Source organism: Sinohyriopsis cumingii, unplaced genomic scaffold (genome assembly GCF_028554795.1).
Source record: "Sinohyriopsis cumingii isolate HCF-2022 unplaced genomic scaffold, ASM2855479v2 utg004107l, whole genome shotgun sequence".
NCBI classification, from domain to species: Eukaryota; Metazoa; Mollusca; class Bivalvia; order Unionida; family Unionidae; genus Sinohyriopsis; species Sinohyriopsis cumingii.
This window is the reverse complement of record NW_028316675.1, coordinates 29,320-53,414: the sequence shown is the minus strand read 5'-3', so window position 1 is coordinate 53,414 and position 24,095 is coordinate 29,320. Positions and strand designations below refer to the sequence as shown.

At 33.4% G+C, this 24,095-nt stretch overlaps 1 long non-coding RNA gene across 1 annotated transcript; it reads right to left on the bottom strand.

The window, feature by feature from the left end:
* Positions 1-17,306: 17,306 nt before the first annotated feature.
* Positions 17,307-23,527, bottom strand: LOC149769299 (uncharacterized). The gene is made up of 3 exons (XR_016419262.1): positions 23,434-23,527; positions 22,011-22,089; positions 17,307-18,519 (listed from the first exon to the last, which is right to left on the bottom strand). It is a non-coding gene; the product is annotated as an uncharacterized LOC149769299 (long non-coding RNA).
* Positions 23,528-24,095: the final 568 nt, after the last annotated feature.

The window sequence follows — 24,095 nt, the reverse complement described above, 5'->3', positions numbered from 1 at the left end:
CATCAGACCATTACCGATTACGCAGATTGTAGTACCGATATTAGAAAAGATTATCAGCCATTGTACTTTTCACGCTTCCTTTACCTGTTTTCTGTCTCATCTTTAATATGTTAGGAAACTTTGATAATCGCAATTAAGACACAAATACAAGTCTCTACAATCACAACTCTTTCACATGCCTCCAGTCTTGATGTGTCATACGATTTTAACAGGTTTTTTTAACGATTACTGAGACACTCCTGACTAAACTACCCCAGGCGATTATCTTTAAACTTCAGGTGTATGGTACTTGTGCCTCTTTCTTCACTCATGACATTTTATTCATCATCATTTATACTTTTTTTCATTACATATATCTTTTAGTGAATAGAGCAATCAAAACATTCTCCCTAATAAATGCATTTAATGACCATTTTATATTCGTAAGCACAAAAGGCCAAAATGATTAAAGCCGACTCAACCACAGCTGAAAATCACAAGACCGAATCCACTCGGACTGACCCTATGGGACAAGAAAATATATACCCCCATAAGGTATATACGCATGAGCAGCAACAAATAATAAGATAATTACAACATGTAATACCAATATAAATGGCAAAGTCTTGACTGTTGATCACTGATGTAGGTGCTTAGAGATTTATTTGCATGATAATTTTATTGCAACCTATTGATTTTAATTTTAGCATTGTTGTCCTAAATTACCTGCTGTTTAAAATTTATCTCAATAACACATGATTAAGTGTTTGGTAGTTATTGTTTCATCTTGTTTCACCATAATCTGTTTTCCATAGAAGTCGATCAATTTATTACGATTTATAAAAAAGATAAGCAATCCGTATAATGGCGTATGTTCAGTGTATTCATTCTGCTCGGGAAGTTAGGCCACGACCGCGTGCGATTGCTTGTGATGTGTGTGGGTTTAGCAACATCTCACGTGCAACACTGGTAAGTACACTTTTAAATATATTCATAAAGTTTCATATTAATAAGACTATGCTTAAGCTATAAATGTAATATGCAATATTGTCCCCAATATCAACCATATTTGATGATATATATGCGTTTTACCCTTAGAATTGGTTCCAGTCAGCCACAGAATGTGAAACAATCGCAATGCTTAAAACACACGCTTGTGCACTAACTTTATATATATATATATATATATATATATATATATATATATATATATATATATATATATATATATATATATATATATATATATATATATATATATATATATATATATATATATATATATATATATATATATATATATATATATATATATATATATAATTTACATGTGTGAAAATCTTTATGTTCACTTCTATGTGGTATAATCATTCATTTGAAAATCGTGGATCACGAGCAAACATTTATTATTCTTATGTACTGGACATATTCTCGACGTCACAAGTACTACAATGAAACATATAACAATGGCGGTGCAGGCCATTGAAAATAAAATTATCAATGAGACTTTTGCCCGTTGCTAACTTTTACAACACGGGACACAATTTAAGAAACAGTTCTTTATTTAAGAAAATTCTCTTTATTTAAGACAATTAAGACGATTATCTGCTAATGATGGCAATATTTAGTTTCATGTGTTCCATTAAATCTCGTATGAATGTTTTGGCCTTTGCATGTTTTAATTGTACATCCTACAGAGTACGAATCAAAAGCATTTATCTTAGAAGAATATATAACCAATTATTTATTCTATGAATATCCTTGCTGGCATACAGGAAGGCTGTAAATAACAGAGGGAAAATCAGTTTTACATGCAGGCCATGCAGAGAATTGAATCAGGTATGATATAAAGCAACTAAAATATAAGAAATCATTTTTACCATGTATGACCTTGGCGGTTGTAGGTGAAGACAAAGCTGAGACCTTGGACCCAACTTTGTTGTATATATAAACAAGAAAAATTATAGTCGATTCATTTCTCATCAAATTAACAGCGGTTATCTAGAAATGGTTCTGACAAGTCGAAACACTATTTTGTTCATGGTGAGCATTTATTCGAGGCAAAATTTGCATTTAATAAATAAATATTACCTTAATCGTTTACAACAGGTTCCTGTGACCATAGCTGTATCAGACGAAGACCACGATGAGACAGTAGACCCACCTTTTTTGGAGTTAAGTGCAAGTGTTTAAACTTCATAAGGTGATACGAGGAATTTTAAGGACACTTGTAATAAGGTAAACAACAATAAAATCGTGTTCATGGCGTATTTATGTTGTATATATAAACAGGTAAAAATATAGTTGATTAATTTCTCATAATATTCAGGGCGGTTATCCAAAAATAGTGATGCCATCTTTAATCTAAAAGTGCCCTGATTTGGCTGTTGGCTGTAACGGGGGGGGGAGGGGTTAAAGAGCACTGATACATCCAGCGAGTAGCAAGTTTTCTCATATGCAAAGTTTCAACCTGTCTCACACTGAAATCGAACCTGCGGCGGTGAGCTGGATGAATTCATAAGGCGATGAATTAAACCACTCGGTCATCGACTGCCTTAATATTTTATATTTCCATAAGTCACAAGTTGCCATTATACATATGAAGAAAATACACAAACAAAATCATTATCTAGTGCGAATAAAAGTAGAAATTGAATGATTTTTATTGTTTGACTTATTTCATAGATCCCTAGTATTGGTGAGTTGTTGAATGATATTCCTGTGGCCGAGTCAACAGAAATTGAAGTGGATCCATATGGTGGGAATACGATTGTCCACAGAAGCATTGGTCCAGTGAATCTAATTGAAGAAGTGTATGTATATGCAAGTAATACTATTTATATTTGCAAAGAATATGAGAAACGTTATCATAAACTTGATTTTGAACTCCTTGGTAATCGTATACAAACATGAAATGTGTGCAACCGCTATACTTCCTTAAAACATAAATGCATCTATTTTGGATGATTGCTTGTATAAAATTGTTCATTTCAGGTCAATACACGATATTTTGACTGAAATAATGGTCGAATACCGTAGGATAACGTGTACAATCCTAGAGGGATCTCCACAGAAACATACACGGCTATTGGTGTCCAGTCTTGGTTATTCATATGGGGTGAAGGTGTGTGAGAAATGCAAAATTATAAATAATATTGTTGTGTTATGTCAGGTCGAAAAAGTGTGTGTGTGTGTGTGTGTGTGTGTAAAATGCCCGAAACGGGGATATCATTGTTGAATACACACCAACAGACCGGAGACACACATCGAAACAGGGACGTCCGCGTTTTGTAATGTCGGCTTAAATGGAATGCCCAGACCTTACTTAATGACACACACCTTAAAAAAAAGTGTATCTGAGCATCTCCCCATTTTGTTGGTATTTTTTTTCTTCAGATCATGCTATATACAACAATACACACGTCCCGCTCGACTCAAAACCTCGTGTGTATTAGTCGGAAAACCGCGTCCCCGTTTACGCGGTGAAAATTCACACTGTTTTGCTATCGGCTTGGATTGCACACTTTGCTTCCAAATTACCAAAGATGACATCAAGAAGAGCTAAAAGTATTTAAATCATTTATGTAAACATAGACAACTACATACGATCCATTTTCTTTTTTAACACAGAGAGCAATATTGATATACATGTGTATTAATGGGTAATCCAATGTTCATAACACATTTCGCCAAATTAGGTCGGGAACACAAGAAAACAGAATAAAAGGTTCATGCAGATATTATGTACGGTTTTCACGATGGGCAAGAGATGCTAGTCATTCATCTGTACTTGCATATTTTATCTCCTTTTTAACTCTGAGCATTAATATTGTTACATGCAAAGGGTCTCTTTAGTGAACGAATGAAAGAAACTATACTAATTTTCCTCTAATCAATGCATGGCCACCAATATCAAAACTACACATTTACATCAAAACTTCACAATTGCCTGCCTACCTCACAACTGCATGGTTTCTCCTTATATTTCCGTAACGTAGCGCCGGTACTTAAATGCTGCACACGGAGTCATAAAATCAATCCGCACAATTAGATTTTAACAGGGACTATTTGGCTCCAGGGACACTTATGTGGCTCTGTCCTGAACTCACTAAAACTTAACAAAGCCATCATAACAAATACATTTTTGGTGTGTTTCATATCAAAGAGATATTATCATATATTGGCTTATTAATGAAGGGGATTGCACTAAAAGTGGCAAGTTTTAGTACATCAAAGTTAAAAATTTGTTATTTTGGGGGACATTTTAAGTTATAAACTGTATTCTTGCCAATAAAATTATTTTAACTGAAGATTGGCATGCAGATCTTTGATTAATTCATTTTAGAAAAAGGGACACATTGTCTGTATTTTCACACAATTCTGACACTTCAGTTTCTCCAAACTCCTGGACGTACATTTTTACTTATGTATACGACAAACATAATATAAACATTCCACATGATAATTTCAATTTAGTTTGTTAATATGGATGGGAACTATGTTCATAAGGTGAGATTACTGCTGTATTTAGATTGAACTGATCCTTATTTAGAATCAAAATACATTCTTATTGAATGTCCCTATTTGATTGTATAATTTCTAACACTGTGTATATTTGTGTGTCCCCGTTCTGATGGTAACGATTGTAATACGATATTTCTTGGAAATCAACCACAAATCAATTACAAATGACATGTATATATCAAATGTTTAGTAAAATAGATCTTTATTGACCGTAATTTGTTAAAATAAAAATGTCCCCATTTTGATGGTAAAAATCATGTCACCGTTTTGTAGGTTTTAAAAGAATGTGTGTGTGTGTATGTTTGTGTGTGTGTGTGTGTGTGCGTGTGTGTGTGACCTGAAGTGTCCAGTGACAGTACGCCAGCAAGGAACTTGTTTGTTCAAAGCTATGCTCAGCACACACACCCCGTTGTCCCTGACTGTCAGCTAACGGCACAGGTGTACACCAAGGTAATTCTTTGTCAGCATAGCATGTCACATTGGCATCTAATGGTACAATTTGTACAAAATCCACACACATTTGAATTATACGAATAAAAATCACATGAAGTGAAAAATCTTGAAATATTCAATCCTGACACAGTGGTGATACTAAAGGCAATAATCTTGGAACGAATTTCTAAGTTCTTTTCATAATGTTAGTGGCTTTTGGGGTAAAGGCAAGAAATTTCCATACATTTTTAGTGTTGAATTATACGCTTGTGATTATTTCCTTTGACATAACATGATTTCCTCTTTCTCAAAGTTGAGACGTGCTCCTAGAGAGCAACTTTTTACACCAGCCTTGAAAATTGCAGAAGACGCTATTCTGGAGAGTTTGGAACCAGATACAGTCTCTCTCCCAAAGAAGGCACTTTTGAAAAAGAGTAGCTAATAGAACACAAGCAAAGCTACGACCAGAAGAGCCAAGAACATTGGACTTTGAAGTTCGTGGTTTATAGAGAGCTCAGACAAATCTACAGTTAGATATAAATTTACTATAAAATTTAAATTAATTGGTTTATATTTTTTATAATGTTTGCTTATTAATGTTACAGTCTGCTATCAACCTTTCTTTTTTAAAATGTCTTAAATTTAGTTTTTAATTAAACCTTTCTGCTTTAACTTTTGTCTCTTTTTGTATTTGTAATTTATAGTAATCACTATGACATTGTCACTACAATTCATCTAACAAAGCTATACTTTGATCCATATTGTGCATTATGAGAAATGTAGAGATTACTGCTTGATGATGCTGATCATTGATGTATAAATTACTATTGTACTAAGGGGACCATGCAATGCTGTATTACAGCATACAGATCAGAAAGAGCAGGATTTTACACAAAGACTTAGCTCCATACATATGTAAAATATTTGTTCTTTATATTATAATTTTTATTGATTATATTTATAAAGTTGTACAATTATGCAAACAAATAAATTCATAAAATCATCATCACTTTTTAAATCTCTTACTCTTAATCCAATCTTAGATTTCTTTAAAAGCATTTCACAAAAATGTAACCTGTTTTATCTGCCATGCTTTTGACAAACATTAAGATGTTATACTCTTGGTTGTCAAGTCATGTAAGGAGGATATAAGAAATAAAAATGTCTGTCTGTCTGTCTACCTAAGACTCTTGGTCTGAGCTTAATACATCAGACTGTTGCGTAACAAATGTTGTACATCAGGATGTTGTATAAAGAATACTATACATCAGGTTGTTACATAACAAATGCAATACATCAAATTGTTGTATAACAAATGATATACCTCATGTTGTTATATAACATATGCTGTACATCCAATTTTTGTATAGCAAATGCTATACATCATGTTGTTACATAAAAACATAAATCAGATTGTAACAAATGCTATACATGCGACGGTTGTATAACAAATGTTTGACAACAAGTTGTTACAACACAAAAGCTATACATCATGTCGTTGCATAACAAATGCTATGCATCAGGTTGTTGTATAACAAATACTATACACCCAGTTGTTGTATAACAAATGCTATACATGAGATTGTTGTATAACACATTTTTTACAATAAGTTGTTGTATAACAAATACTATGCATCAGGCTGTTGTATAACAAGTACTTTACATCCAGTTGTTTGAGATTCTTTTATAACAAATGTTTTACAACAGGTTGTTACATAACAAAAGCTATACATCAGGTTGTTGTTTAACAAATACTATAAATGAGATTGTTGTATAACAAATGTTTTACGACAGGTTGATGGATAACACATGCCTTGCATCAGGTTATTGTATAACAAATGCTATACATCATACTGTTGTATAAGATAAAATGAAGATAGCATCTTCCATGACAGAAGTCCTCTTTTCATTTTTATATGAGCCTATATTGGATAAAATCATTAACTGTATTAGCAATGAACCTCGATATGTCCAGTGAGCTATAATTGGCTTCAGGCTGGGCAACATATAGTTAATATTTCACCTGTTTTTCAAGTTTCATTCATGAAGTTTAGCAGGAATTTTATAGAAAATCATTGTAATTTAAGGTGTTTATGATCATCAAATTAATCCCAAATCTGAATATATAGGACTTATTTTTTCTATCTTTCTGCTTTCCTCTTTGACAAGAAAATTGACACAAAAAGAATATACTTTAATTATGAATGCATTGTACTGAAAAAATGGGGTGGGGAAAATGTCATGGAATGAAAATGGAGTGGGGGAAATGTCATGGAAATAAAATGGAGTGGGAGAAATGTTATGGAATCAGTGCAAGGCAATTCGAACACGCGACCTGCATCCAAGGTGGTCACTCTAACCACTAGGCCGCCGGAACGGTCCTGTAAAAGCAAGCACCTTAGACTTATTTATAGACTCTGCTTTGAAAGTCTTCTTCCAGAGAATATAATTCTTCATCAAAATATATTTGGAGATTTGTTTTAATTTCAGCTAGGTCTAATTATGAACCTTTGAAGTGGGTTAAATTGTGAAATTTGTTCAGCAGAATGCAGAGCTGCTGTTGTTTCAAGTTACAGATGCTTAAAAACATAAGTTTTCGGGGGAAGTAACAAAAAGTCTATAGAATGAATGGAAATATGTTAATCAATATCACTGGACAATTGACATGGGCTTACAAGTTTATTAGTAGGGGTGTGATAAGAAATTGCTCAGTATTAGACTGCATTGTGTGTTTGATATTAAATTGCTCAGTATTAGACTGTACATTGTGTGTGTGTGATAATACATTGCTCAGTATTAGACTGTGCATTGTGTGTGTGATAATAAATTACTCAGTATTAGACTGTGTATTGTGGGTGTGATAATAAATTGCTCAGTATTAGACTGTGCATTGTGGGTGTGATAATAAAATCCCTCAACATTGGGCCTGTAAATTTGGGGTATGACAGCAAACCAATTCACCAGTAAATTTCATTATGTTTTTGTAGATTCAGTGTATCACAATAAAAAAGCACAATATCCATTTTTAGTAATCTTTTCCTAATAAATTAAGTGAATGAATGAATTAAGTGAATTAATTTTGTAAAGATTAATCTACTTTTGTTTTTAAGTCTGTAAGCAACAACTAAATGTCAGAATGTCAAGAGTATGAATGTTTGTGGAAACTGTATGTCCAGCAAGAGTTAATTCTTTATACTCACAATGACTTGACTGACAGCCAAAAACCTGACGTTGTTAGCATAAGAAATCAAAAGCCTATTCTAAAATGTTTACTAATTAGAACATTTTAATTTAGTTTCATAGACAAGTTTCATTATTAATAACTCTTTCATTTTAATTATGACTCTGAGGCTATACTTGACAATTTACAAGAAAAATGGCAATTTAGGATAATTCTTGCTTGTTGTAAACAAGAAGGCCAAAAGCGATGTTTAAAATCATTTTAGACTGAAACTTATTTTTAAAATGGTTGTGTAGGTAAATTAGTAGCAGTCTGCACTCTGTGCACTAGTGTAATAAAACACCAGTAGTACAGGTAACTTGACAATACATACATAATTTAGGAAGATGCACCTTAAGTCAAATTTCACATACATCACTGAACACCCAACTCCTCACAGTTGGATTGAGTATTATGCAACCCATCAAAGCCTATAAAGTATAAAAAAAATTCAGATGCCATGTGTTACCCAGGTGCGTGTTTGTCATGAGTGAGTGAGCGATTGATCAGTGCATGAGGATAATGAAAGGGATGATAATGTTGAGTGCAATGCATTTAATAAATATCCATGGAGCTAGTCATGTCGTCTCTGGACTAACGACATCTTATTTATTGCGTCTATGCCTATAATGACAAATGCAATTCACAAGAATTGTAATATCTGAATGTTTAGGGTTTTCGTGTCTGGTAAGTTGTCATATTTTATATTATCGTGTTGCTATATACTGAAATACCGGTGTGCGGGTTGTATTTGTTCTGTTCTGTTTTAGTATTGTATATAAAGTGTTTGTTCTGTTTTGTTATAGGTCTTTTCTTCCTGTTTTTCTTTTGTCTCGTATCGTTGATGCTAAATAAACCCCACAACCCAAGGGTGTGGTCTTCATTTCTTTCTACAATGCCCGGCTCACACATCAAACAATGTACCAATCAGATGCTGTAAATTTTATTCAGTCTCTGTTTGAGTATGAAGATTGTTATCATTGGACTGCTGTTTGGTGAAAGGAATTAATGAACAAGAAAAATACTTCATGCTCATTATTTCTGGTTGAAAAATGAACCTGTTTTTTCTTGTTATTGTTTGACTTAAATAGGAAACCTTTTACTTTCCAGAAATAGAAGAGGATTTAATTTTGGAAAGTATATATATGTCAGTAGATAAGGAGGAGAAGATAAGGGATATCCTCTAGCAAGAATTAATGTCACTGGAGAAAAATTTGCAAAGAGACAGGGAGACAGCAAGAGGAGCAATGCAAGATCATATATTCTATTTTAGTGAAAATTAGTTAAAGTACATGTAATTATATCAGTAACCACTGATCAATCATCAAAGAAAGCGCATGTAAGCATATCAGTATTAAAGGTAAGCACTGATCAGATATCAAAGCAAAGTACATTTTAGCATACCAGTATTCAAGGTAAGCACTGTTCAGTTATCAAAGCAAGCACATGTAAGGATATCACTATTCAAGGTAAGCACTGATCAGTTATCCAAGCAAAATAATGTAAAGATATCCGTATCCAAAGCAGGGTATATGTAAACATATTAGGTTTCAAAGTAAGCACTAATCAGTCATTAAAGCAAAGTACATGTAAGTATATCAGTATTCAATTTTACCACTGATCAATCATCGAAGGAGAAAAGTTATCTGCTATGAATTTTTTTTATATACACATTCTTTTGCAACAGATGTGCATGAAAGCTCCTGTGCGCGTATTACTGTAGATGCTTACATTATCTTATTATGCATAATTTTCAGTATTTTATAAATAATGCATATGAATAATGCACATGAAAATGCATTGAAGCTATTAGCTATTTCAAGCAAACAATTCGGCTTTTTTAGGGAATGTTTTTGTAAGTTTCACAGATTTTTTTCAAAATAAATAATAGTTGCTTGTTGTGAAATGAAAGAAAAATGCTCATTGCATGTGTCAAGCATTTTCATTAGAAACAAAATTTTCTTTCTAAGATAAACCCTAATTCTGAAACAGACATTTCATTTTGAGACAATTTTCAGTTCTACTGGTCATAGAATAGAAGAATTTATTGGACTGCCTGTCATCTGTCATCTGTCAGGAAGATCTTATTAACACTGAGTTTTCATTACAAGACTTATTATGACGTCTAGTTATACCTAAAAGAAAATGATGCCATTTATGCATTGTGGCAGCCACCTTGTCAATTTTGTTATCACTACTTTGGAACATATGACCATATCAACATCGAGCCCTTGCTCAGTCTTTTAATGATTTCTTGTAGGGAGGGTCATTAAAGAAAGTGGTGCTGATCCAACATCCAATATGGCAGCTATCTTGAACCGGTATAGACATCAAGGCAGAGAGACAGAGAATAAATTCGCCTTCTTGTTTACTTGGTACAGAGAGATCTATAAACATCAAGTAAAATGGACCATTTAATTCTCTCATAGACATGCATATTTACTGTACTTGTTTATCCTCAGAAATTTAATTTTTCTGTGAAAGGGTTGGTGATGTCAAAGGGAAATAACTCAAAGCTTTTGCCTAGAAGGACTCACAAGGTCACAATTATTGTTTCTAGTCAGTACACATGAATGTAGTCTATATCCTTTTTAGTATAATAACTGCCACACTGTCTGCCCAGAAACTTTTATGCATATTTTGGAAAGGGAACATATTCTTTATATTTTGTTTGGTAGATTCCGCCTTAATTTTTAAATATTTTGTTTTCTTTTTTTCACTTCTAAAAAATGACCCTTCTGTTCTTTTTTATATCTTGCACTAAATGATAATGAACAAATCATTTTTATTTTCATGTCTGGTTAAGGGAAATCAGTCAAATCTTAAATCATTACCCAACAATAATATAAAATGTAGCAATTTAGATTTGTTCTATTTTAATATTCATCAATCCATAGTATATAACTATACAGTGAATATAAAAACAGATTTAGGTGTTCAGTTTATTTGCAGAATTCGCACATAATTTGTAATGTTATAAAGTAATTAAAACGCAAGGTTAAGTCAATTGCTACAATTTAGTTTAAACACATTGAAATTGCTATATCTAAACACTTGTTTCAATGCATATTTCTGATTCAGGTAAGGTGCTTTATGTTTAACAGTTTGTAAACAAATACAAGTTTTCATCTTTCTTAGTACCACAGCCTGTTCCTGGCCTTGGAATGAACATAACCAAAAATATAGAAAATATGCATTCATAGCCAGCACCATGGCAGCTTCCCACACAATGGGTTGCTCAGTTCCATGATAGGATAGTCCAAGTCTTTTGACTGAGATTTCCACCAGGTAAAGTAGCTGTTACTCTTTACCTTATCAAAAGCCACTGCAAATGGCTTCGTTCATTCAAGATACTCTTCAGCATTCCTTTTCAAAACCAAAGTTCTTCATCTTGTCAGTAATTCCAGTATTAATAGAGCTCCTATGTTCCTCACATACTTTGAGAAGAATTGTCCAATTCGCCAGGTAGGACTGGAGGCAATCAGCAACAGTATTTGAGCACACATCTTGTGGAAGAACAAGCTACTTTCCACCAGAAACTTTGCACCAGGCAGCAGGAAGGTGTCCATTATGAAAATATTTCATCACTTGCACGACAAGTTCTTTCACAGCAGATATTCTAACATCCTTTGCCAATACATTATAATTATATTCACAAGTGATTTAGGTCAAAAAATCTGTGTAGTTTTATCATCATATGTTAAACAATTTGAATGATCATTTAGATTATTTTTAAATGGTTTTGTTGGAGTGATTTCAATCATCTGATTTGAATGAAACAACTCAGATGATAAGGAAAATAACTATATTTCACCTAAATATATAAATTCTTACAACTCTGTTGGTCATAAACTAAGTAACTGAAAGAAACAAAACCAACAGGTTTTGTAAAACTTCACAAATAATTTAAGTATCAAAGGTGTAAATGAAAACATGAGAGGAACTTAAATTAGTATGAAGTGAATCCAAAATAATCCTGAAAGATTTATATTCAAGTCCCAAAGAAATTTTCAGTTTCAAAGTGTCTTATAACCCTTTCTTGAATGTGAACGGTGTGAATACTTTCTCTTGGTTTCTCTACTGCAACTTAAGCTATGTCAACTAATCAACTCACTTTAATACCATATGGATTGTCTTGACTGTGCGAAAGACAAAACTCGTAGATCAATATCTAGATCATTATATACTCAGGCATTAGTCTCATTTTTCTGTAATCAAATTCCTTTCCTATCTGCATAATCATAACATTCTCGCGATTGAGCCCTTGTGATTGTCATATACACAAACTCATACAGGTGTTATGACTAGGTCTTAAACTATGTAACAGAAAGAAGCATAACCAATAAGTTTAGTAAAATCAACAATTTATTTCTCTAAGTTGCAAAGTGAACCTTTAAGAAACACTTAAATTTTTGCGAATTAAGTCCCAAAAAATCATATATGTCGTATGACAACTCCAAAACTATAGAATGTTCAAAATGAAGTCAAATAGTCTCGAATGCCCTGTTCCACCAAATTGATGCAATCCAGAATGTTGCTGAGTTCTCAATAATTCCAAAATAATGTGTTATTTCATAGTCAATTTAAAAAATTGTAATTCCAATGAATAATTTAAATGATTAGTTCCTCTCGAATTACATCTAAACACAAATGTAAACTCTAACTTCAAGATAGACTGTTGGATATCTAATAACACGGTGTCGCATGGCATAGTTCTGATTATCTGTAAAATTTATAACAAAAAATGGAACTTACAGTGTACCAAACAATTCTATCAAATAATACTGATAGCAAAATGAGGATGCAATTTTATATTCAACAAACCTGTACAGCTGATGATTGCTCCCGTAAAGTCCACAGCTTCTACATAAAACTTGGTGTGTGATATTACTGTTTGACTTTACTCTGGCTAGGGTGCAATCTAGAAAGCTCTATGTAATCGGTTTTCTCACCGCAAGCATTTTTCTGGGACAGCATTGGGTGAACCTAACAGGTTTTTTTAAAAAAGAATAATAATTGAAGACGTATGTAAAACACTCTCGGGTAAAGCTGTACGTGGCAAGAAAACCCGAGCACTTTTTAGTTAAAGTATAGTGCTTAAACATTGAGTACACAGTTCCGTGAAAAAGAAAAGTGCATTAGTTTCATCGTTCATCCTAATCAACTTATATATATTTAAATATTATCTGTAATCTTCTCACATGAGCCTCACGTTGTAAGTTGCAAAATCAAACATTTATATAGAGCTTTTGCTTCAGTAACAGTGATTGAAAAATCATGCTTTTCACCATATAGCTATCCGGTATGTGCTGATTGGATATTTTGAATGACAGGAATCCAAAAATTAAATTTTAGCCCCAAAACTAAGCATGAATTTAATTAGTTAATTGAAATGTATTAACCCAAAATAGTGATTGTTAACATTATTAAGATACCCCATTTTTCATGAATAGATTTCAGACTCCAAACTTTGCAGGATAGTGCTGGGAAGTTTATGCATCCCTACAGTTGAAAAGACGGGTTAGTTAGTGTCCTCCATAGACAGGCAGATACAAAATATAGCAAATAAACCTCCCCAAACTGAAGTTTTAAATTTTTTGAAAGACCATCAAAAAGTGTCATTTAATAGATCATCGATGGCTGGTAGGTAAAATGTTGACAAAAGGTCTTTATCAGCCTTACAGTGTGGGTAAATTAATATTTTCGGCTCAGAGCTGCTGATACATCTTATGTGCGTTTGGGTTTGGGTCGCATCTTTGTTGTGTACGCAACTATGAAATGACAAAGCAGACCTAGGCCTGTAGTCACGGAACATTTTAAACTAGAAAGTTAAATTCAAGTTCGAAACCTTTGACGTTGTGTGACTTCGACTGTACCGAAATTAGTACTTTGAACTTTAAGCACCGTCTTAATTTTTTTTCAAATTTGGAGTTTCACCTCGAGACTTTTGCTTAAAAACGAAAGGCTTCGAAAAAAGGCTGAGAAGAGTGTGAAATTATACATTGGTTCATGGTGAACTGCGCCACACGATTACTCCAACTATATAGTTTTATTTTATATTGCAACGGGAACTTAAACCCATGAAGATACAAACTGATAAGGGCATTACAGTGCGGACAATAATAGAGAAGCAATGTATGCCATCTTATACAAAAATCAAACAATCAACATGTCTTAATGTACCTTCCTTTCTTACAAAAAGACAATAAATACAATATAAAATATGCAGAATCATAATATTGTCCTCTCTGGGCATAGAGACGATGTTGATGATATCGATGTGACTAAAGATGAATTGCTATGTATATTTAGTTTGCATTAAGTGTTTGACCTTTTTCCATGATTCAGAATGAAGTTATAGTACGTGCCTGATTTTTTCTTGTTTGTAAGATATATCACAGGACCCGTGACTAGTGGAGTATTGTTTCTTTACCTATCGAAGGTTTTCATTTATTACAAGGAAATGACCTAGACGGAAATAAGATTGTGGTTAATCGACTTGTAAGTGACAAGACTAGTTTAGATCAAAAGGCTCATCCATTTGAGATTGAAATTCTTGTTGTTGATCAGGATTTTTTTCTTTTGCTGACATTTATTGGTTAGACTTTTGTTGATGTAACATTTGCTCCTAACCGCTCCAGTGGCATGGTGGTTAGAGCGTTCGCCTCGGATGCGGGAGGTCGTGGGTTCGATCCCCGGCGAGTCATACCAAAGACTTATAAAAATAATATTAACAGCTGCATAGCTTGGCTTTCAGCATTAAGAGGTTAGTGTTAGGACTGGTCTGCCTGGTGTCAGGAAAAAATGACTGGGTGGGACATCACTATAAACTGCCACACTGCAGACATCGTAGCTATACGACTGAAAATTGTTAAAGCTACGTTAAAAATCTAAATCACACACACACACACACACACACACACACAAATTTGCTCCTGATATTGATCAGACAAGAAATGTGATCACAGTCATCTTCTTTTCACTCATTCTCCTTAATCAGTAACAAAAAACAATGATTCATCGTCAAACAGGAACAAGATCCTGAGATCTCCTGTTTGTTTAAGTGCTTTTAGCGAAATTGACGCCAATCAATTACCAGTTTGTTAATTTGTGACAAATGGGATCTTTATGAGAAAATGGAGACTCTCTGGGGTTCCCGCTGTTGACGAGTGGTCAGTGAGCTATCGGACTGTTGTTCCTAAGTCATACCGAAAGTCTTTGTTTGCCCCATACAACTCGTTTTGCTTTGTCATTTAACGGTCAGTAAGATTTATCGCAAAATCTTAACTCATTTGCATTGGTCAAAGTTAAATGTGATGTTTTGCAAATGCTGTAGATCTTGACACATTTGTCAAATGGTAGGAAAACCTAAGGCCCATCTCCAACCTATTTTTGCATTTGACAAACAAGTTAGCAGAGTAATTGTAGATCATGTAGCTCCTTTACCTGAGATCAAGTCAGGCAACCAATAATTGTTGACCATAATATGTGCGTCCACAACATTTTCAGAGGGAATTGCTTAAGGAATATTAAAACTGAAACCATAGCAAAGGCTTTGATAAAGATTTTGTTTTATTGTTTTTAACTTTCCCAAATTTATCCAATCTAATCAAGGATCAAATTTTATGTCTGGAATTTTACAGCAAGCTATGCATAAATTACGCATCCAGCAGTTTAAATCGTCTGCTATTCACCCTTACGGTTAAGCGCTTTGGGAAGATATAATCGACCATTGAATAATACGATTCGGTCATATTGCTTTGATACAGGAAATATTGGGACGAGGGTGTTCATTTGCTTTTCTCTGCTGCTAGAGAATCATTTCAGGAATTAATAGGTTTTAGTAATTTTGAACTGGTTTTTGGACATTTTGTCCGTGGACCATCTACGTTACTAAAAAAAGATTCAGAGTTTAATCTACTTGACTATGTATCTGATTTCAAATGTAAGCAGTCAAAGGCCAGTGAAGAAAAAATCTTCACTCCACTCAGTAAAAAAGAAATTGAGGTATTACCGAAATTCAAAAGAAAGAAATTTTCAGCCTGGTGATAGGGTTCGGGATGTCCTGAACATACCGCAAAATCCTTTACAGGCTAAGTAGTATGGTCTTCATACAGCTTAAAAGAAAATAAATTACTTAAATCATATCATTAACACACATGCAAGGCGAAAACAAAAACAATGGATGGAAATCCAAAATCAGGAAGAATAAATGAGTGAGAGAGAGGGAATACAAATGAAGAAAGAAGTGAAAGGAAGAGAATTGCAAATGCAGAAAGAAGAAAGAGAAATACAAGTGAAATTAAGAGTTAGAACTGGCAAGAAGAAAGCACACACACACACCCCACACACACATCCACACAAACCAGTTCGGGTCTTGATGTTACCAAAAACATTAGGTTATTACCTCTTTCAAAGAAAAGAAGTAAATAAATATTTTCCTCATTTTGAGAAAATTACTGATAATTTGAAGTGACCAAGAGGGAATAATACTTTATTACTACAGCTTACGTATTGGCGAAGCTTGAGAAGGATATACGTCACCGTCTGTACAAGAAAGTCGTAATTATGATGTAGTAAAGGAATGCATCGTGAAGGGTTCTGAGTTGCTATCTGAGGCATATCTACACAGGTTTAGGAATTGTAGAAAAGAAACTGGACAAACTCATGTTGAACTTGCTAGGGAATAAAAACAACTATTTGACAGGTGGTGATCAGCAAAGAAATATCTGCCAACGTTTGGGGAATAGGAGTTTTTCGAAAAATGTAAGGATGTTTTGATTATCTCGAAAGAAAACAGTGTCATATATATTGCTTATAAGATACACATTTTACAGAGGATGACATGTCATACATTAGGACACAATGGAGTTATAAATTATTTCAAACTGTTACAGGTCAAATTCTGGAGAAATCTGTGTTCTATTCAACAATACATTTGTGTAGGATATAGAAGAATGTAAAATGGATCCTGATGGTAATATAGATGTATTAAATATTAAAATTGGTGAAAGGAATTTTTCCTTTATTAATGTATAAATAACGATTTTCCAGAATTTTACAATAATATACTTTGTTTTATATACAGGAACATGAAAACGAGACTGCTTTTATATGATTATATGAGGGGAATTTAAACTGGTTCAAGATCCAGAATTAGATTCACGTAAATATGGAAATACAAATGATCCTAGCGGTAGAAAGCCGTTATTAAGTACAAACTAAACTTTTGGTTTCTTTGATCCATTGAGAGCATTAAACGCATGATTAAAGAGATATACATTGAGCAGGAAACGTCCTCTAAAACAAGCTAGATTGCATTTCTTTTCTGTGTCTAAATCTCATATGAAATATGTAGGCAAAGTGATAACTGAACCAAGCTCTAGGTCTGACCACTCCATGAGAAGACTGATTTAAATTCAAATATTTTCACAAGAGGTGAAGATTTGAGGAAATTTAACAACAGTTTACTTGTTGATCAAAAATAAATTGATGAAATCAAATAATGCTTGAAAACAATAAAATAACAATTAGCTTCTACTGATTATGGCGGAAATATTATCAATGTTTTGAATTCAGATCTAAGATTTACTATATCACTTTCATTATTTCTAAATACATTGTTGATGGAAGTTCGTGAAAAACGCGTTTTGTATGTTTCGTATAAATTGAAGTGTAAATAAGGTCCTTAGAGATTGGTTCCATGGTACTTTATAATTTAGATATATTTGGAGTAAAAGAAAACGAGCTTGAAAATATGAGAAAAGAAAATTATCGAGGAAGCATTATTAGATCCAGACTAAAATGGGAAGAAGAGGAGGAGATACATTTGCCATCTTCAAAACAGAAACAGTGTGAATAACATAATTACAAAATTAATAAAGGATGAAAGTGAAATTATTATTAGTCAATTGATATTCTTGGAAAAGTTAAAGAATATTATAAAAATTTGTATAATGAGGAAAAGAGGTGAAGATATAGACTTAAATGACTTTCTCAAAGACTTTAACATTCCATGGCTTAACCAAGAACAATCTCTAAAATTAGAGGGGAAAATTACCAAAACAAAAGGATTTTAATCTTTGAAAAGTATGAAAAATAGCAAAAGCTCAAAATAAGATGTTTTTGCAGTTGAATTTTAACATTTTAAACTTTCTTTTGGATTGACATGGAGTAATTTGTAGTTAGAGCAATTAATGAATTATATAAAACTTGGTCATTCTCCGCTTTTTTAACAAAAGGCATCAACATTTGCATACCCAAAGAGGATACACCAAAGCAGCAGATGAGGAACTGGTGTTCAATTCTCTTCTTCATGTTCTATACAAATTGGCAGGATGGACTGAAACCAAAGCAAGAAGGGTCTGGAAAGGAAGAAAAAGTACAGTGCAGAAACATTTCATTAATCGTTGAAGTAACAGTGTGTATATATTGAGCATACGTTTGTTGGTCGATTTGGATAAAATGGCAAATACGAATTTTGAAAATAAATTAGAAATAATTTTTAAAAAATTTAAAACATTGGGAAAAGCGATCTTTACCACCATTTGATAGTTCTGGAAACTTTATTTATTAAAAAGTTTAATAATTTGTTTATCTCGTTACCAAATTCTCCGCAAAATTTTATCTGGCAATTAAATTAATTATTTTTCACCTTATATGGCAGTAAAAAGTGGACAAAGTTATAAGACAGGTTATCCATCAATCTTTTACTAAACATGGATTGGAAATGATAGACATTAATAAATTTATATTAGCTTTGAAAATAACATGGATTCGTATAGTTTTTCTGTCTAATAGAAAATCAGTCAATTTGTTTAACTATGAAATATGGGAGATTAAATACTATTAGGAGATGAAAATGTAATGACATTATCAAAGAAGACAAAACAAAATGCTTTTTGGTTTGATGTTTTAGTGGCTTGGAAAATATGCACAGATAAAAATATACCCCGGACAGAAGATTAAAACTCCCTGTCTGTCTTTCTCATTTTGATTTGTTTTCTTTCATATTACAGTGACGAAAAAGTAGTCTTAAACTATATAAATTACAAATACGTATTACATGGATCATCTATCTTATTCAACCGAAAACTTATAAAATACTATGTACATGTACTAGTATTTGTGATCATACCCGCTTCATACTTGAGTGCCTATGTGTTCATTTATTAAACAGTAAAGAGACCTTAAGCTTTCAAGTGTAACTGGAATATTTTCATAAATTCTGATACATTTCTTTAGGGTGTGGGGTATGGTATTTACATGTGAGACGGAGCTGGAGGCAAGCTAATTAAAGACTGAATTCCTCACTGATTATACATGTCAAGTAGTAGTAGTAATAGTTGTTGTTGTTGTTGTTGTGGGGTTTATCGCCATTTTTCATCACACGATAGGGTATGCATGGCGGCCAGTATTAATAGTGGAGGAAGAACCCGGAAAAACCCCGGGAAGAACCACCGACCCAAGAGAAGCTAAGTAATAGTTTATTCAAATTAGCAAATAAGAACACAAATATTGCAATTTCCTTGAAACTTCATCTATGGTGCTTACACCTCATCGTATTTTCTGAAATAAGAGAATTCTTTGTCTTATATTCAGCAAAATGTGAGACAGTTGTGTTTGGTTCTTCAACCACACAACAAAGCACAACATATAGTATTTATTCATTGCACAGAACGGGATTCACTATCAAACAACTTCTGCGTGAGTATGGTTTTGTCAGTCCATGTTTCTTCAATTTCCAAGGACCTCAATTCAATAGTCGTTGTTAACTGAAAGGTTCTTAAACGCGCAAATATTACAGATACGTTTTCCCTAAGCACATAGCCGCAGATCATGAAATTCTAATAATTTCTCACTTGTATGGTTTTTATTGCTTCACATTTATATGATTCCTCAGTAAGCTGTTCCGAGCCGAATATTAGTACTTCGCGCGGTGCAATATCAAACACCTCCCCAAAAAACTAATACAAAGAATTATTACTAACTGAAATTACTAAACATATATATACCTAAAATATCCAGATAACTCCCTATGTTAAGAACATAAGGAGGGTCCTTTGACAAAAGTAATCCATGCTGTCATAGTATCTCGAATACTGTACGATATGACTTCTGCTCCTACAATTGCTAATCACTCGGGTTAAGAAATATCTTCCTAACACCTACTCAACATAATCAAGAAATAAATACTAAATTCTAACTAAGCACTAAACGGAAACATAAATACAAATAGCAATCATCCTAAGTTTATTACAATACTATTCCTCAACAGACTCTAATGAAACGTGGATTTTTTGACATTGTAATGATTTTGGACGAGTTTAATACTGAGTCCGTTTTATGTGTATGTGTCACTTATGTGTTAAATGACAATTACCTGGGGGATTGTGAAGGTTGGGGGAGGGGGTTAGATCGGTATTTTATAACTTAACTACTTCTTCTCAATATCACTAATAGTAGCAATTCATGGTTACGACCAGTGGAATGATTGCAAAGAGATTCTCTTTTGGCATCACTAAGTTGATCAGGTTCCTTATATATTCCACATACTTTTCTACAGATATGTATGTATGTATGTACGCGCGCACGCACGCACGTACGTAAGCACCGTAGGCAGGTAGGTAGGAGTTTAATAGCACGTGTTCGCAATCACGGTCATCAAGTGCCGATTACAAGTTCCAAAAATATAAAGCCAAGAGCACAACTTAAATGGATGGTGATGCACACGTCCCATGTTTAATACTCCTCGTTGTAGGTAACTGAAATGTTTGCACATTAAACATTTGTCTTCTTTCAGTCAGAGTGACCTTGCCTTTTACCCCAAAATCTATGGGCTTTTTTTCTTACCCTAAATAAAACCATCCAAACATTTGGGTCAGTTGCTCAGATCTGTGATTAAGAACTATTGTTATTGTACGGAGACTATTTTTGTTCTTTCAAAAAGTGATCTTGACCTTTATCTTTCTGACCCCAAAAATGAAACCCTCTTCCATACACCAAGTGCAAGTCATCTACAATGTTTACTAAATGTAGATGATGGAAAACTAATGTTATTGTGCAGAAACCAAATTGGTAACAGACAGACAGAGGTACGGACAACGTCATAACATAATAGGATCGACTGGTGAGTGTATAAATTTGCAAATAAATTTAGAACGTTAAAGATTTCAAGTTGAACGTAATAATAAAGCATTACAAGATACAGGATAAAAACACGAAACTGTTAAAATTCAAGAAAAGGATAATGAAGGTAAACAAAACGTCCTTAAAATGAAACCCAATGCATTGGTTATAAGCTCAGATCTACTAAGAATTTGTTACTTATGGTAGACACTAACTTTAACATATCAAAACATCGGAGTATGTAACTGGTATAACAATGTCGTATGCGTTCGAATATTGAACTGAATGGAAAGTTGGTTTGTATGGAAACGAATGTGACCTATCAGACTGGCAGAAACACTTCTGTCTTTTTTTTGTGGGGGGGTATGATTTATTTTAAATTTATAAATCACAGACAAAAGCCAAATCTAACTCATGAAATATTTCATTTTCCAATGTAGACTTTGAGGATGCTTTGTCTCCTGAAATGTAAGGAACTCTCAGAAGAATGTTATCTATTGCAAGCGATCTTTCCCGGAACTGGTGGAATCGCATCTGGTTTTTTTCCCCGCTGGTAAAAGCCAAATGGAGCTCGTGAAACATTTCTTTTTCCAATGTAGGCTTTGATGATGCTTTGTCTATTAAATTTAAGAAACCTATTTCACTGGTTATCAAATCTCTAGGAAAACGCTCAGAACAAATGTACACGATGTTTTAATAATAGAACAAACAGTGAAAAGTAACAAACTTTCTCGTATTTCATCTGCTGTATAATCTCTTGCGAAACTCCTCTGGTCGGCAAAAAGTTCTCTGTATCTGCATACAACCTGGATAAAAATAATAATAAAAGCCTACAGCTTCAGTGAAATTCAAAGAATGGGATTTATAAATACCTTCAGACACGAATGGTTATTTGATCAGAGAAAAACCGAAGGTAAAAAAAGCTTTGTTCTGGTTGCAAGAATAATTGCTGCATAACATGAATAGCCTTCAAACACGCTGACATACTTTATCTGCAAAATTTTGATGAACATAAAGTTATTGGGTGTGCATTACAGAGTTCGATCATCGTTACAGCAAGGATACATATATCGGGTAATTATCAAGGATAAATACATCTAGTAATTAGCTAGGATAAGTACATCTAGCAATTAGCAAAGATAAGTGCACCTTGTAATTAATAGGGATAAGAACACCTATTATTTAGCAAAGATAAGTGCACCTAGTAATTAACAGGGATAAGAACACCAAATAGTTAGCAAGGATAAGTACACCTAGTAATTAGGAATCTAAAGGCAACCAAGAGTTTCCCTTAGGAAGAAAAAACAAACAAACAACACTGCTATTCTAGTTTTCTTCTCACCATCTTACATTTATTCAACTAAAAATATAGTCGTAACAAACTTACAAAAATATTTGCGTACAGCTTAATTCTGAAAGTCAACATTAAATCAGTTGATCGTGACAGTAGTCCCTAATGACTTTGCACACTAAGAAAGTGTCAATCATAGTTTAGAACTAACCAATACAACATTAGCTTTCATAACAAATTGAAAGGTTGAAACTAACTAATAACACATTAGCTTTCATAACAGATTAAATCTAACTCCGCATACATCCGTCAGACAATTTTCAGTGGTGTTTGCGTGGTGTTTGTCGAAATATATTGTAACATAGACATATATGTAAGTCCCTGGTAACTTTAATTGTTAATGTTCTTTTGATGAAATTCAGATTGTATGGTCATTGACAATCACATACCTTACTAAAAGCGAGCTGAGGTATATCAGAATTAGGAGATATGTTTTTTCTTTCCCACTCCTACCCACACACCCGCCACCTCCGTAAGCGGGAATTGACTTTGATGGCACATGTATAGTATAACATTCAATACGAAACATACCATACGGATTTAGTTTTGGGTTAACATGGAGAAGCATGATTTTTCAATTATGAAAGTGATAAGAGTTTTAACTTCAAAAGACTTATGTAATAGAGACATCGTATATATTATTCCGCAACGTAGTTTCATATACGTTATCAGTCAGTAGGAAAGAGATCAAAATAGACTAAATCGCGTAAAAGGATTAACACGAGGGCGAGATTGGAGGCGGAGGGGGTGGTCTTGGGGCAGTTTTTGTCATTTTGCCCAGACGGTTCTTATTTCCTACCATGCCTTCCGACATCTAGAGAACATAGCATTACAACTCAACCATGTAATTCCGAGTTGCAACCAATGGCCAAATCGTCCAGTCGAATCAAAATCTGAAATATAATTTGAAACATTCCTTCTCATGAAAGATTTCTATAAATATGCAAACATTCCCAATTGCCAGTAACCATTTTTCATGCGTATGTCAATTCCAAACCGTCTCCAACAACGTGCTTTGGCGAAAGTTTGAAATAATAATAACATTTGTCTTTGTGTGGTTGCCGATATATCGCCGAGATTGAGCTAATAATAAAATGAAATATTTCCTTGACATCTAAACTGTTTCTCCTTACATATTATTCACCTAATGGGTTATGGCTTTGATTAGGTCAAACAAATTCTTTGACGAAAGAAACTCATGAATTTTTATTAAGTTCTTCGATGAAATTATGAGATATTAACTAAAAATTTTGAGTTACTAACTCTATATGTCGAGATCATAACTATAATGTTCGGGATACTAAATCACATGTTCTAGTTATTTAGTCGAAAGTTTGATATATTAACTTAATATTATGGGATAGTAACCCGAAATTTCGAGATGCTGAGCCGAAAGTTTTATAAAGTAAGTCGAAATTTCGGGTTACATTCGATAGAATGAATCAATCCAACTAGACTCAT